Here is a 14,483-nt window from a genome sequence, read left to right as displayed (position 1 = left end):
AGTCCTGATACTGAAAAACCCTGCTCTAGTCTTACGTCCCACAGCATCCATCCACTCATCTTCTGTAAGCCACAGCTACATTCTTGCAGTTCCCCAGCCAGACAAATGGTAATTCTTCACTCATCTTTCCATTCTGTCTGCAATTATCACTATACCCTTTTCACAAATTGACACATATTCATCATTTAACATTGAGCTTCAGTTATTGTATTCAGTTTTCGTCTTTACTAAATTTTCTACACGTCCCACAATGAGCATACATTACTTCCAATGTCTTGTATTCTTCTGAAGACAAAATTAATACCAGCTCATGTTAGAACACTGGAATTTTCAGGAAAGTCTGAGAAGGAAAATAAACATCACTGATCATTTTTTTTTCTTCTAAAAAGTTAATTTTTAAAATAAACAGTTCAAGCATCTCCTCCTCAGGGAAGTCTTCTCTGAAGATGTGATATTGTGATTTATAAGAAACATATATTAATATACTGGCCTTGGTCCCATTTCTGGCACAGAGCTCCTAAAACCCTTGGAATTTCCTAAGTAAAAAGAGAGATATAGGTGTCTTTTGTAAAGTTAATGAGGTGACTCTGGGAAAGCCCCTAGGATACCTAAGGGCAGGGCACTGTTGTCAGGAGAACAAACCATATGATTAGAGAATTGGAACTTTCAGGAAAGGGGAGGGGAGATGAAGATTCAATCAACCACACTAATCATTAGAGAAATGCAAATAAAAACCACAATGAGATACCACCTCACACCGGTCAGAATGGCTATCATCAATAAATCAACAAACAACAAGTGCTGGCGGGGATGTGGAGAAAAGTGAACCCTCATGCACTGTTGGTGGGATTGCAGATTGGTGCAGCCACTATGGAAAACAGCATGGGGGTATCTCAAAAACTGAAAATGGAACTACCTTATGATCCATCAATTCCACTCTTGGGTATCTATGCAGAGAATTCCAAAATGCTAATTCGAAAAAAATCTATGCACCCTTATGTTTATTGCAGCACTATTCACAATAGCCAAGACATGGAAACAACTGAAATACCTATTGGTAGACGACTGGATTAAGAAACTGTGGTACATTTATACAATGGAATATTAAGTAGCCATAAAGAAGAATGAAATCTTACCATTTGCAACAATATGGATGGACCTAGAGAACATTATGCTAAGTGAAATAAGTCAGACAGAGAAAGACAAATACCATATGATCTCACTTATACGTGGAATCTAAAGAATAGAATAAATGAACGAACTAATCAGAAACAGTTTCAGAGACATAGAGGAAAAACTGACGGTTGCTAGATGGGAGCGGGGGTGGGAATAAAGGAAAAGATGAGGGGATTAGAAATCACAGTCCGTAACCAGAAGATTGCCACGGGGACACGAAAGTCAATTTGGGAAATATAATCAATAATGTTGTAAACATTTTGTAGGGTATCCGATGCACACTTGTCTCATTAGGGAGACCACCTCAGGGATGATGTAGATGCCTGACCACTGCACTGTACACCTGAAGCTGAAGCTGAACAATAATGAATGTCAACTGTAATTTTATATATATATATATATATATATATATATATATATATATATAGTCACAAGAAGTGGAGTACAGCATAAGGAATAGAGACAGTGGAAATGTAACAGCTGTATGCGATGTCAGAGGGGTAGTAGATTGGGGGCGGGGGGTTATCACTTTGTGAGGGGTATAAATGATAAATGTCTAACTAAAAAAGAGCTTAGTATGATGACGAAGAAAACATTATTTAATACATATTAATATGTTATACTTTTGGTGAAAATTGCTTTAATAAAGATATTTCTCTTAATTAAAAAAAAAAGATTCGATTAGTTGCCAACAGCCAATGATTTAATCAATTGTGACTATGTAATGAGGCCTCTAATAAAAACAAAAAAGACAGGGACGGCCCGGTGGCTCAGGCGGTTAGAGCTCCATGCTCCTAACTCCGAAGGCTGCCAGTTCGATTCCCACATAGGCCAGTGGGCTCTCAACCACAAGGTTGCCGGTTCAACTCCTCGAGTCTCACAAGGGATGGTGGGCTCCGCCCCCTGCAACTAAGATTGAACACGGCACCTTGAGCTGAGCTGCCGCTGAGCTCCCAGATGGCTCAGTTGGTTGGAGCGTGTCCTCTCAACCACAAGGTTGCCGGTTCGACTCCCACAAGGGATGGTGGGCTCTGCCCCCTGCAACTAGCAAGGGCAACTGGACCTGGAGCTGAGCTGCGCCCTCCAAACTAAGACTGAAAGGAAAACAACTTGAAGCTGAATGGCACCCTCCACAACTAAGATTAAAAGAACAACAACTTGACTTGGAAAAAAAGAAAAGTCCTGGAAGTACACACTGTTCCCTAATAAAGTCCTGTTCCCCTTCCCCAATTAAAAAAAAAAAAAAAAAATCTTTAAAAAAAAATAAAAAATGAAAAAGACAGTATTCAGAGAGCTTCCTGGTTGTTGAACAGTTCGAGATGCCAGAGAGGGCATGGAAGGTCCACCTTTTCCCATACCTGGCCTTACATCTTTGCATCTGGCTGTTCCTGAGTTTATCTTTATAATAAACCAGTGATGTGGTAAGTAAACTATTCCTCTGAGTTCTGTGAGCCACTCTAGCAAATTAATTGAACCTACCCTGTTTCCCTGAAAATAAGACCTAGCCAGACAATCAGCTCTAATGCATCTTTTGGAGCAAAAATTAATATACAATCCAGTATTACATTATATTATATTATATTATATTATATTATATTATATTATATTATATTATATTATATTATATTATATTACGTTATATTATACCAGGTCTTATATTATAGTAAAATAAGACTGGGCCTTATATTAATTTTTGCTCCAAAAGATGCATTAGAGCTGATGATCCAGCTAGGTTTTATTTTCAGGGAAACACAGTAGGAGGAGGTCATAGGAACCTTTAATTTATAGCCAGTTGGTCAGAAGTACAGGTAACAAGCTGGACCTTTGTTTGGCATCCTGAGTTGCAAAGGGTGATAGCAACCTTCAATGTGTAGCCAGTTGGTCAGAAGCACGGGTGACAGCCTGGCTTTGCATCTGACATCTGATGTGTGGAATCTTGACGCTACCTCTGGGCAAATAGTGTCAGGAGTGAGTTGAATTCTCAGACACCTTGCTGGTGTCCAAGAATTGTTGGGTGTTGTGTGCGAAGCCTCGCAACACATGCACATTGGAAACTGGATCCAGGAACCTAAAAGAGGAGCCCTTTCTGGCTGGGGCAATTCTGTTGTCTGCTCTCTGAGCACCAGGGTGTATCTCTTTGACCATACTTCTCATAATGTATCTTAATTATTTGGTGGCATACTGCAATAGACCAGAAGCTCTAAGGGACAAAAACAAAAAACAACAACAAAAAAATCTGGAATCTGCATCTCACCTACATATCAATGCGTTTTATCCATTTGCTGCATGAATGAACCAATGCATGAGTGACTTCCTCTCGTTAATGGCATAACTCCAGCATGAAGATACTGCATCCCAATAAACGAAATGTATCGATTCATTCATATGTGTTAAGTTTCTACTGCTCACTGCTGTGCTGTGCGGCTGAGTTACTGATAACGTTAGCTTCCTTAGACACCTGTGGATAATGTGTCCTGCAGAAACTGCCAGGGATGGAGATAATGATGGAATAAAGAAACTGGTCAAGATCTCTGTGCCAGACTCTCTGTTTACTTGCATTACCTCACTGACTCTCCATAACAACCTCATGAGGTCCTTACTATTCAATGAACTAATACATGCAAATAGTGTTGACATAGTAACGTGCCCCAACCTAAGCTCTCCATTATCATGTCATTACACCTTCTCAGGACACTGAACGCAGAGGTAATGTGAATGACATAATTTTTTTCTACGTATCTATGGTACAGACTGCTCTCCCCAGTACCTGAGTTTCACCAGCTACCCCTAAATGATCTCTTTCAATTGTGCTGTCTGAGCTTGGCATGATGGTGTTGTTGACTGGATAAATAAAGAAAGGGAATCCATCACCAAAAGGATTTATTTGGGAAAAAGAAAAAATCCTGCAGCAGCATGAGAAAATGCAGACTGGACAAGCCACGTGCACATTCTGCTGACCATCTAAGACGGGGGGTTTACATATCTCACACAGGAAGTTAGAACCATAGAGTTTATAAACAGGAAGTCGGGGCTAGAGAGTTCAAGGACGCCCAGCTCCACCCACAGGCGTCCCAGACTGATCAGTTTCCTAAAAGTCCCGGTTCATCTTCATCAGTGTCTGTAAGAGGCAATGAAAGTTACAGACTCAACCATCTCGGATGCAGAGGCCACTCTCATACATGTACCAGTTCACTCTGTCTCTGAACTGAGAATTCTTTCTGAGAAAGTTCTGGTGAAAAAAATAAGTCCAAAGCTGGGATTACGGGCTGGTTTTCCACCTTCCAACTAGTAAGGAATGAAATCTCGAAACAGAGTAAAGATCAGACTGGTGAAAGCTTGCTTGATCTAGAAGGCAGGAACCTTTAGGACTGATTATATCAGGTCACCACCGTCTTATGAGCAACTACAGAGATGGGTGCTGGTTGGGGGAATGGAGTAGAGAAGAGGTCTCACTGGCATGTTTCAGAAACCAATGTAAACGTTCCCAGAGGCCCTGACAGAGATGGACAGCTGGAAGGAGAACACGGGGACCCGATCCCCAAGGAGACACAGCCCCCAATGCCAAGAGCCCCGGCAGGGACACAGCAGTCTGCCTGAGGGAGCGGTGTGGCTGGCAGAAGTAAGGACAGGTTGTTTAGCAGGACCACTGGCCTCTACCCACCAGGCGTCAGTAGCCCCTGTCCTCCCAGAAGGGACAGCCAAAAACATCTCCGGATATTGACAAATGTCCCCGGAGGGCAACAATCACACACGGTTGAGAACCACTGTTGAGGAGGCATGTGGAATTTAACTTAGATTTTACAACTGGTCAATCACACATGTATTCCCACCTGATAGATATATAACCAGAAGCTAAGAGAGGTTACCTCACTTGTCTGGTGTGGGATTGGAGCCAGGCTGTCTGGCACCAAAGCCTGTGCTGCGCTCATTAGAAAGTCTCTATTGTCCAAACACAGGGAACAAACTAGACTCCTGAGAGAGTAGGGTCATCACCAAGAGCAAGGAGGGCAGGGAAGCGTGAAGAACCCAGGCAGGGCTCAGGCCTCAGACTGCTTCTGGACTGCACTAGTTCCAACCATGGGGACATCTGGGCAGTTGTGTCCCAGCAACAGGAAACTTTCCTGTGTATGTGACAGAGCTGATGGCTGGGTCCGCATTGAGGTCCATTGACAGCACTTGCATCCAGGAAACTGTGCAGATGTGAGAGAGGAGGTGGATGGGCAGCCAGGAGGGTCAGAGGGAGAGGGATAAAGGGCCAGGCTGTCTGTCTCCTGCCTGCTCTTAAGGAAGCCAATATCTGTGAGTAAGGCAGAGGAAACAGAGTCCACACAGACCTCAGATCCAACTCATTTCCTGGAGACCCATCATCTCCCCTCCCTAAAATCAAGGTAATTGGAACCTCCACAGGACAGGAAACAAAATGCACAGTGGGAGGAAACTGGAAGAAGTGGACTTAGCTGGATTCGAATCCCAGCTCTGTCACTAACTTGCTGTGTGACCCTAGGTAAGTCACTTAACCTCTCTGAGCCTCATGCATCCAGTGGGGATAACAGTATAGGGCTGTTGTGATGATGCAATGAAATGATGCAGATGAAGCAGTTAGCACCATGCAGAGCAGGAGGATAGGACGTAATAAATGCTGTTTGTTAATGGTCTTTATTATTACCTACCCACAGAGCTGGGGAGCGATGCTGGAAATGAAGAATTGTCTGTTGACGGTCTGCTGGTTCCAGATGCCACTTGTTTTGGGATCTGGGCAAAGACCACTGCATTCCATGGCACCCCTGCGGAGGAAGGACCCAGCATGGTTATCTCAACAGAAAGCAGCGGGAAGGAAAATCTTTTCTTCTCGACTTCTTCCCTTTCTTTCCAGAGGAATCTCTACATAAAGACTCATTCATTGACCATTTTATTCATTCATTCCTTCCAGACTCTCCATCCCACATTAACCCAACCCGTCAATATTTCTTGAGCACCTGTCATGGGCCAGCCACCATTCTAAGGTGTGGGGATAGGGTGACGATCAAGACAGGTCCATGTCCCCTCCAGATTAATTAACTATTAATGGCCTTGTCACCACATCTGCTCTCCCCCACTTCAAGAAGAGCAGCATTCTGTTTCCATGGCCCAGGAGTACTTTTCCTGACCCAGAATTCCACCCTCCCCTTGACTGAGTCCCCCATTCCTGGAGCTGGAGGTTCCCTGGGCAACTGCCAATCTGCTTTGGGCTTTGGTTCCTAGGGGCTGGTGGTGGTACAGCACAGTGGTTAAGGACCGTGACTTAAGATGCAAACGTGTTCAAGTTTCACATCTTAGTTTTCCATTTGTTATTTCATGGCCTCCTGAAGTCCCTTGATCTTCAGTTGTAGGTCTCTCATATGGAGATAATAAAAGCACCTAAATATTTTTAAAATATCAATGCATATACTGTAACAAAAGTGGAGAGAATAAAAGTCTCTAACAGCATTTTTAGAGGAATTAAATAAACGAGGCACCTCAAACTCTTCACCCTTAATGAATTCTAGATGACCAGCACTACTTCAGTTGTGAATCCAGTTCTTCTCTCTCTACTTGTTTGCGGGAGAGGAGGGCGACTCCTCCTGCCTTCGGAGCCACCTAGGGCCCTCCCACCCCTGTGGCCTCATTGGTTGGGCCGGTAGCAGTCTGAAGGGTAGGTAGTGAAAGGATGAGCCGTGCTGCTTAGAGACACAGCTGTGGGGAGGGGAGGGACTCAAGATATAAGCTGAACATTGTCCCAGAGGATGTCCCCAAGACAGAGAAGCTGATGGGCCTGGGGACAGACCCCTGGCTAAAGAGGAGGTGCCCCTTGATGCAACCCCTTGGGTTCCTCCAGTGGGCCACGGGGGGAGGGAGGGGATTGCAGAAGGAGAGATGGCAAAGCTGGATGCTTCTGTTGGAGCTCAGGGGAGCTGAGGGTTGGGTTTGTTCTGGGGTTCTCGGAGGAGGCCCCAGCTGTCAGAGAAGATGGCCACCTGGTTTCATTCCAGTGCTGGCAGCTTGAGAAGTTTGGCTTTTTGCTTGGGCAGTGCACATGAGCTAGCATCCCCTAAGGCTGTCAGGGCATCTGTCATGACTTTGGGGGAGGAGGCGGTAGACCAGCAGTTCTCACCAAGTGAGATTTTTGCCTCCACCATTCATGCAACAAATATTTACCGTACACCTACTATGTTCCAAGTACAGGACAGGCCACAGAGGTGACAGGAATAGAAGAAGTACAGGAGACGGACCCGCATAGAGGGTGACCAGTTTGTCTTGGTGTGGACTTTCTCAGTGTTAGCACTTAAAGTTTCACATCCCAGGAACTCTCTCAGTCTCAGGTGAACAAGGATGATTGGTTGGTGACCATCCTGGGATGCTTCCGCCTGACCTGGCATCTGCCCGGCACAGCTCAGAGCCTATGACACATTAAGGCCCCTGCTGACAGCTCTGAGACCAGAAGAGGAAGCCGGCTGCTCCCTGCACTCAGAAGCCAGACCTGGTCAGGGGCAGTAGGATGCAAAGTGTTGTGTTTGGAGCCAGACCACCTGGGTTTGAAGCCCTGCTCTACCCTGGCCACATGGGGGACTTCCTCTTTGAGCTTCTGTCCCCTCACCTGTGAAATGGGGACATCTGGACCCGAGCCTACCATCAGGAGTGGGTGGGTCCCTGTAGGAGCCACTGTGACCGGTCTTGGGTCTCCCAGAAAGCGCCCACCTGGGGCCGTCCTGGGAGCACCGAGTGACCAGAAGGGCCAGCTGGCTGTAAAGAAGCCCAGGCGGCCCCACCTCCTGGACCCATCACCTTCCTTTGGAGGAGTTACTGGGAAGAAAGGTGACTCTTTCTTGAGGTTCAGAGGGAATGTGAACAAATCTTCCCTCTTTTCTGAGAGGTGTCACAAGGGTTGGAAGGTGAACTGAAATTCTGGCCAGAGCAGGTTAGATTCAGGGCCCGACCTCTCAGCTCCAAACACCCTCCATGCATACGGACTCCCGTGATTATCTCCCTCTCTGGGCCTCGGGTATCTCTGGTATCTCTGGCCAGGACTGGGCTGGGGCGATGGCCGCAGCAAGGCACTCAGTAGAGCAAGGTGAGAGCTTCACATGCCCTATGCTGCCGTAACCCTGGAGAAGCCCTGCTGGGAGGAGGGTGGAGGGAGCACTGTCCTCCTGGGGGAGGTACCCACATGCCAGGAAACTGCCAGGAGAGGACAAATGTCCATCAACCCTCAGTCTCTTCCCAGGCAGAAGGTAAAGACTGGGACTTAGGAATCATCCAGAAACTGGGATTCAGATCTTTGTTGTGTGACTTTAAACAAAAGGTTTATCCTCTTTGAGGCTGTTTCCTCTTCCGTAGAAACAAACAAAAACGTCAGTGCTGCCTTGGTCTTACCCACACAGCCTCAATCGAGATAACACAAATAAAGCTCCGGCACATAGTAGGTACGCATTACAAAATGAGGGTTACTGAGGTCCTTTGGGGTCTTAGGGTATCTTAGCCCCAGGGGCAAGGAGGAAAACAGGACAGAATGCAGGTGTGGAGGAGGACGGATGGGGGGTCCAGGGTGGAGGCAGAGTGAGTGAGAAGCAGATTTCCTCCAGCTCTGGAATTTTTTTAAATTACTCTCTGGGGGGTGAGAAATTCAGAAAGGTTAGGTGTCTGGCCCAAGGACACACAGCCTGTCAGGGACTGATTTAGATTCCTTTTATCTCTGCCCAGGGATTAAGGGCGTCTTTTCCAGCGTCTAAGTCAAAAGTCCTGAGAGGCGTCTGGATTGAATCCAGGGGAATCCCTGCCGAGAGGTTATCCCTGCGCTGCAGAAGTTACGGGGTGGTGAGGAGGATGCTGACCACAGCCCAGGAACCAGCCCTCCCTGGGGTAGGAACAGGAATCTGAACGATTCAAACAGTCCTCAGCATCCGACCCTGAGTGAGCCATGGGGACAAAAGCAGTTACACAGCCTCTGTTTGTGGCAGCGTGCTTTGGGGACACACCCCATCTGAGGTGGTGGGACTGTCCTGTACAAACCGGCCCACCATTCATGTCATTGTGTGGACGCCTCACAATGGTGCCCAACCACAAAGCTCTTCCCAGGCCAAAGCCTGGTCTTGGTGACTCAGAGCTGGGGCCCGGGGGCACCCTCCCCCCTGCTCCAGGAGCTGCAGCCAGCCTGAGTTATGGGAAGACCAGGTGGCGGCCTTCCCACCCCAGGTGGCCCCCGGCTGCCAGTGTTGAGGGCCTCACACCCTCTCAGGATGTAGAAGCCCCTCTCCCCCCACCTTCAGGCCCTGGTGGCCTCCATGTCCCAGCAAAGCACTGAGGACAGTCCTTTCTCCCGGGAGGAACAACAGAACAGGTATTTAAGCACCTGGCACATCGTAGATGACCCCTCTGCAAGCCTCGCGTTATCTTGGACACCAGAGGAGTTTGGCTGGAAAGTCCTGACTCCCTGCCCAAGGAAGCAGCAGGAATAAAGCAATGTGGGGTTCTGGGCAGCCAAAATGACCAACAGGGCTGCAAAGCCCTCTTTGGAATCTAAGAACACAGCTCCCCTAGCCCCCACAGGATGCCCTCCTGCTCGTAGCTTCCTGTCCTCCCATCACGCAGCCCAAACACACTCACATGACACTGACCTACTCACTCACCTACATGCCAGCTTCCTGCTTCTTGCCTTTGCCCACCGGTTCTCCCCTCCAGGCGTGTCCTTCCCTTTACCACTAAGTGTGCCTGTGCATATCCTGCCAACCCAATACCACCCTGCCGTCTAGGCAAACTCCCCCCTCTCAGCATCCCCTCAGATGGCAACGCTCCTGCTCAACCTGTACCCGAGTGGCTGGGCACCCACATTCCTCACCCACCAGCTTGGAGCTCTTGGAAGTCGCTTGTTCATTTCCCACCTGAGAGTTGGGCACAGGTGTTGGGAGCTGAAGTGTCAATTTAAAAAAAAACCTCATTCATCTATCGAAGGACATGGATGGAGTTTGAGATTATCATGTTAAGCGAAATAAGTCAGAAAAAGCAGAGAACCATATGATTTCACTGATATGTGTATATAAAACTGAAAACAACAAAAGAACAAGACAAACAAATGAAGGAATAAAAACTCATAGACACAGACAATAGTTTAGTGGTTACCAGAGGGTAAGGAGGGAGGGGGGTGGGAGATGAGGGTAAAGGGGATCAAATATATGGTGATGGAAGGAGAACTGACTCTGGGTGGTGAACACACAATGTGAGATATAGATAATGTATTACAGAATTGTACACCTGAAATCTATGTAACTTTACTAACAATTGTCACCCCAATAAGCTTTAATTTAAAAAAGAAAAAAAATGAAAAAAGTCAAGAACCATATGACTTCACTCACATAATGAGACATAAAACTGAAAGCAACAAACGAACAAGACAAACAAGCAAAGAAACAAAAACTCATAGATACGGACAACAGTTTAGTGGTTACCAGAGGGTCAGGGGGAGGAGGTGGTAGAAGAGCATAAAGGGGGTCAGAGAACTGACTCTGGGTGGTGAACACACAGTGCAATATATAGACGATGTATTATAGAAATGTACACTTGAAACCTATATAATTTTACTAACCATTGTCACCCCCGATAAATTTAATAAAAAATAAACAAATAATAAAGTAGCTCACTTAATGGGAAAAAAAGAACCCCACAGGGAACGAGAGTGAGTGAGCCATGAATGAAGGAATGCCTAGGCATCTCCACACTCATCTCAGCAGATACTTAATTCATGAAGAAGCAGTTTTGCGAACTTGCCCAAATCCGTCCAGAGAACGCAGCCTCACCTGTCCAGCTGTGAGGTAAGCCTGTGCCAGGAAGCAATAGCTCTCCTGGCTGCCCCCACGGGGGCTTGGGAACCTGTCACTGCCCAGGGTACCTGTCACTGCCCGTCTGCTCCACGGATCCTCCACAGGCCCCTGTCCCATCCGTCCCACTTACCTGGCCCACAGATGAGGACACTCACAGCCACGGCCATCAGGGGCTCAAGCCGGCGGGGCCGGCGGTGTGCAGGGCCCTCCCAGCCCATCTCCTGCCTGTCCACCCTGGCGGTGCTCCTCACCCCTGAACAAGTCCCTGTGACTGAGCCCTGCCCAGGCGGGCCCCAGCTCCTGGGAGGGCTGTGAGGACACGCCTTGCTGAGCTTCCCAGGAGGGGCAGGGCTTCCCTGGGGGGAAGAAGTGGTGACACCGCTGCTGGCAAAGGTCAGCGGCATCATCAGCGCCTGCAGTGACTAACACCTGCTGACCAACACCCTCTGTGAGATGGGCCCCAAGGAGACCCCCAACCCACCAGACAAAGCCTGGCTCCCGAGACTGTGGCCTAACCGAGAGACCCCCATGGGTGCATCTGGGATGAAGGAAGGACAGGGACCTGGGCCTCAACCTGTCCCATTCTTTGAAGCCCCTGGATTCTACCTCTGACACCTACCTGCTCAGAGGCTGGCACCACCAGCCTGGGACTGGCGGACCCTCCCTGGAGGAGGTACGCACGGCTGGCTCAGAGGGTTCTGGAATGTGCGGGTGTGGAAAGGAGACTGCACTCCCACGTGGGAACTCCCCGGCTGCCAGGGCAGCTGAGGGCCAGGTCTGTGGTACCTTTCGGGAGCCCCCCAGAGCCACCCTCTCCACCTCTGTGCCCCACACAGCCACCATGGGGCTGCAGTCCCTCGCCTCCCGGCCAAGCCCTCAGTGGCCCCTTGCCAGGGGCAAAGAAGGCATGAATGGCTGCGGTAGGGTACCAGGAGCGGATTGGGGATTATGCCCCCCCAACATCTCCACAGCCTCCAGCATGTTTCTTCTCGCCCTGGACCTGGGCTGTTATGACAGCCATCCCTGAAACAGCCTCTCTGCCGTGTGCCCAGCACAGATCCTCCTTGGGTACCATGCACCTCAGGGCCCCCACTCTCCTCCCCCCGTCCAGGCACTCAAGATACCCCCTCCCTGCTCTCCTGCCCCATCCCTCAAGCCTCTAACAGCCCAAAGCCAGGAGGGTTTATCTCCTCATTCAAGGAAGGCATACACAGGTGCCCAGTGCGAAGGTGGCAGGCAGTAGACACCACACGGGGCCTCGTACATCTCCTGGATATTTGTACCCAGATCCAAATTCCTGTGGCCAGGGCAAGCTTGTCAGAAAACTTCAGGCCCTTCCATGTCCTCTGTAACTTACTCTCTCCTCTCTGCCTGCCCTACTCTTATTCATTCACTCTCAGGACAAACATACCCTGAGCCCCAGCTCTGCTCTGGGCATGCAGCCTGACCAAGGACAAATGAACAAGTACAGAGATCACGCTGGGGTGGCAGAAGCACAGAGTTTGGTGGGAGACACCAGACCCAGACTGGGAAGGGAAAGGAATCAGGGAATGCTTCCTGGAGGAGGTGCCACATACACCAAGACCTGAAGGATAAGCTAGAGTCAGCTGGGCCAGGGTTGTGGGTAGATGAAATGGGAGGGTTCTGGGGAAAAGATACAGCAGCAGCAAAGGCTGGAGGCTGCAGGAAGGGGGAAGTTGCATCTGGCCTTTGTCCAACTCCCTCACCCCTAGTTCCCTACCGAGACACATCCTCCCTTCCTAAGAAAAACAGGCCAAGCTAGCGAGTCCCGTGGAAGGAAGATCACTGTGCTCAACTCCCCCATTTCTCAGAGGGGAAAACTGGGTCCCAGGAAAGCGCCAGAACAGAGATCACTGACAGAGCTGGGAGCAGACCCCAGGCCTCTGGACTCCCCCAAATTCTTCCCTATTAAGCAATTCAAATCCTCCTTCACTAAGACGTGACAACAAGCACCATCAATCTGGGAGGCCTTGGGGTCTAGGAGCTGCCCTGCTCTTATGAAGGGCACTCGGCAGTGAGTGTGTTTAGCTTCATGATGGGTAATCACAGCTACTGTTTACTGAACACCTACTATGTGCTGGGCATGGCTTCCAGTCATCACCATGACGCAGGTCTTACCCTCACAGCGACTCTGCAAGGTGGCCGCTGTCAGTGCCATTGCCCAGATGAGAATGCCAAGGCTTAGGGATCTGCCCAGAGTCACTCAGCCAGCACACAGCAGAGCTAGGATTTGAACTCAGTTTGCATCTAAAACAGTGTTTTTCACCCAGGGGCATTTTTTGTCCTCCCAGAGGACACCTGGCAATGTCTGGAGTCATTTTCAGTTGTCCTGAGGGGAAGGGGGTTGCTATTGGCATTGAGTGGGTAGAGCACAGTGAATATCCTACAGTACACAGTACACCACCACCACCACCAGCCCCACCCCAACAATGAATTATCTGGCCCCAAACGTCAATAGTTCACTGATAAGAAACCCTGGTCTAAAGCTGTGCTGTTGTCCAGCGGAAATTTCCATGATAATAATGTTCATGTTTACACCTGCTCCATCCAGGTAGCCCCATGTGGTTACTAAGCACCTGAAATGTGACTGGTACAATGGGGGAACTGAAGTGCTCGTTTTGTTTAATCTTAGTTTAAAAAAACAATAGCTGTATCCCATGTTCATTGCAGTATTATTCACAATAGCCAAGAAATGAAAACAACCTGAGCGTCCATCAATGGATAGGTAAAGAAAGTAATGGAATATTACTCAGCCATGAAAAAGGAAATCTTGCCATCTGGGACAACATGGATGGACCTAGAGCGTATTATGCTCAGTGAAATAGTCAGACAGAAAAAGACAAATACTGTATCATCTCATTTAGATGTGGAATCTAAAAAAAAAAAAGAGAGAGAAAAAAAAAAATCCCAGAAGACTCAAGCTCACAGATATAGAGAATGGATTGGTGGATGCCAGAAGCAGGGGGTGGGGATGGGAGACATGAATGAAGGAGTCAACGGTACAAACTTCCAGTTATAAAATCAGTAAGTCAAGGGGATGTCATGTATAGTATGGCGGGGGGGAAACAAAACCAATGCTCAGTTCAGTTATTAGAAGCCTCAGAAGCAGGCTTGGAACAGTGTGGGCATGTGAATGTACTTATTTTGACTGGAATTTTGCAAAATCTAAATACAGATCAAGTAGTTCAGATTAAAAAATCTAACTGCGCAATAAAATTTAAAACGCACACTGAATTTAGAAGATAGGAGAAAAAGCACGTAAACCATCTCCTTAGTAATTTTTATATTGATTACTTAATAAAACAATAAATATTTGGATATATTGGATTAAATAAAACATATGATTACAATTAATTGCACCCGTATCTTTTTACTCTTTTAATGGGGCTACTGGAAAATCTACAATTACATAGGTAACTTGGGTTCTCTTTCTAATGGATAACGCTGGTCTGGGAT

Source organism: Rhinolophus sinicus, chromosome 15 (genome assembly GCF_057876585.1).
Source record: "Rhinolophus sinicus isolate RSI-liver-muscle chromosome 15, RSI-T2T, whole genome shotgun sequence".
Lineage (NCBI taxonomy): Eukaryota > Metazoa > Chordata > Mammalia > Chiroptera > Rhinolophidae > Rhinolophus > Rhinolophus sinicus.
Note: the sequence above shows the minus strand (reverse complement) of the source record.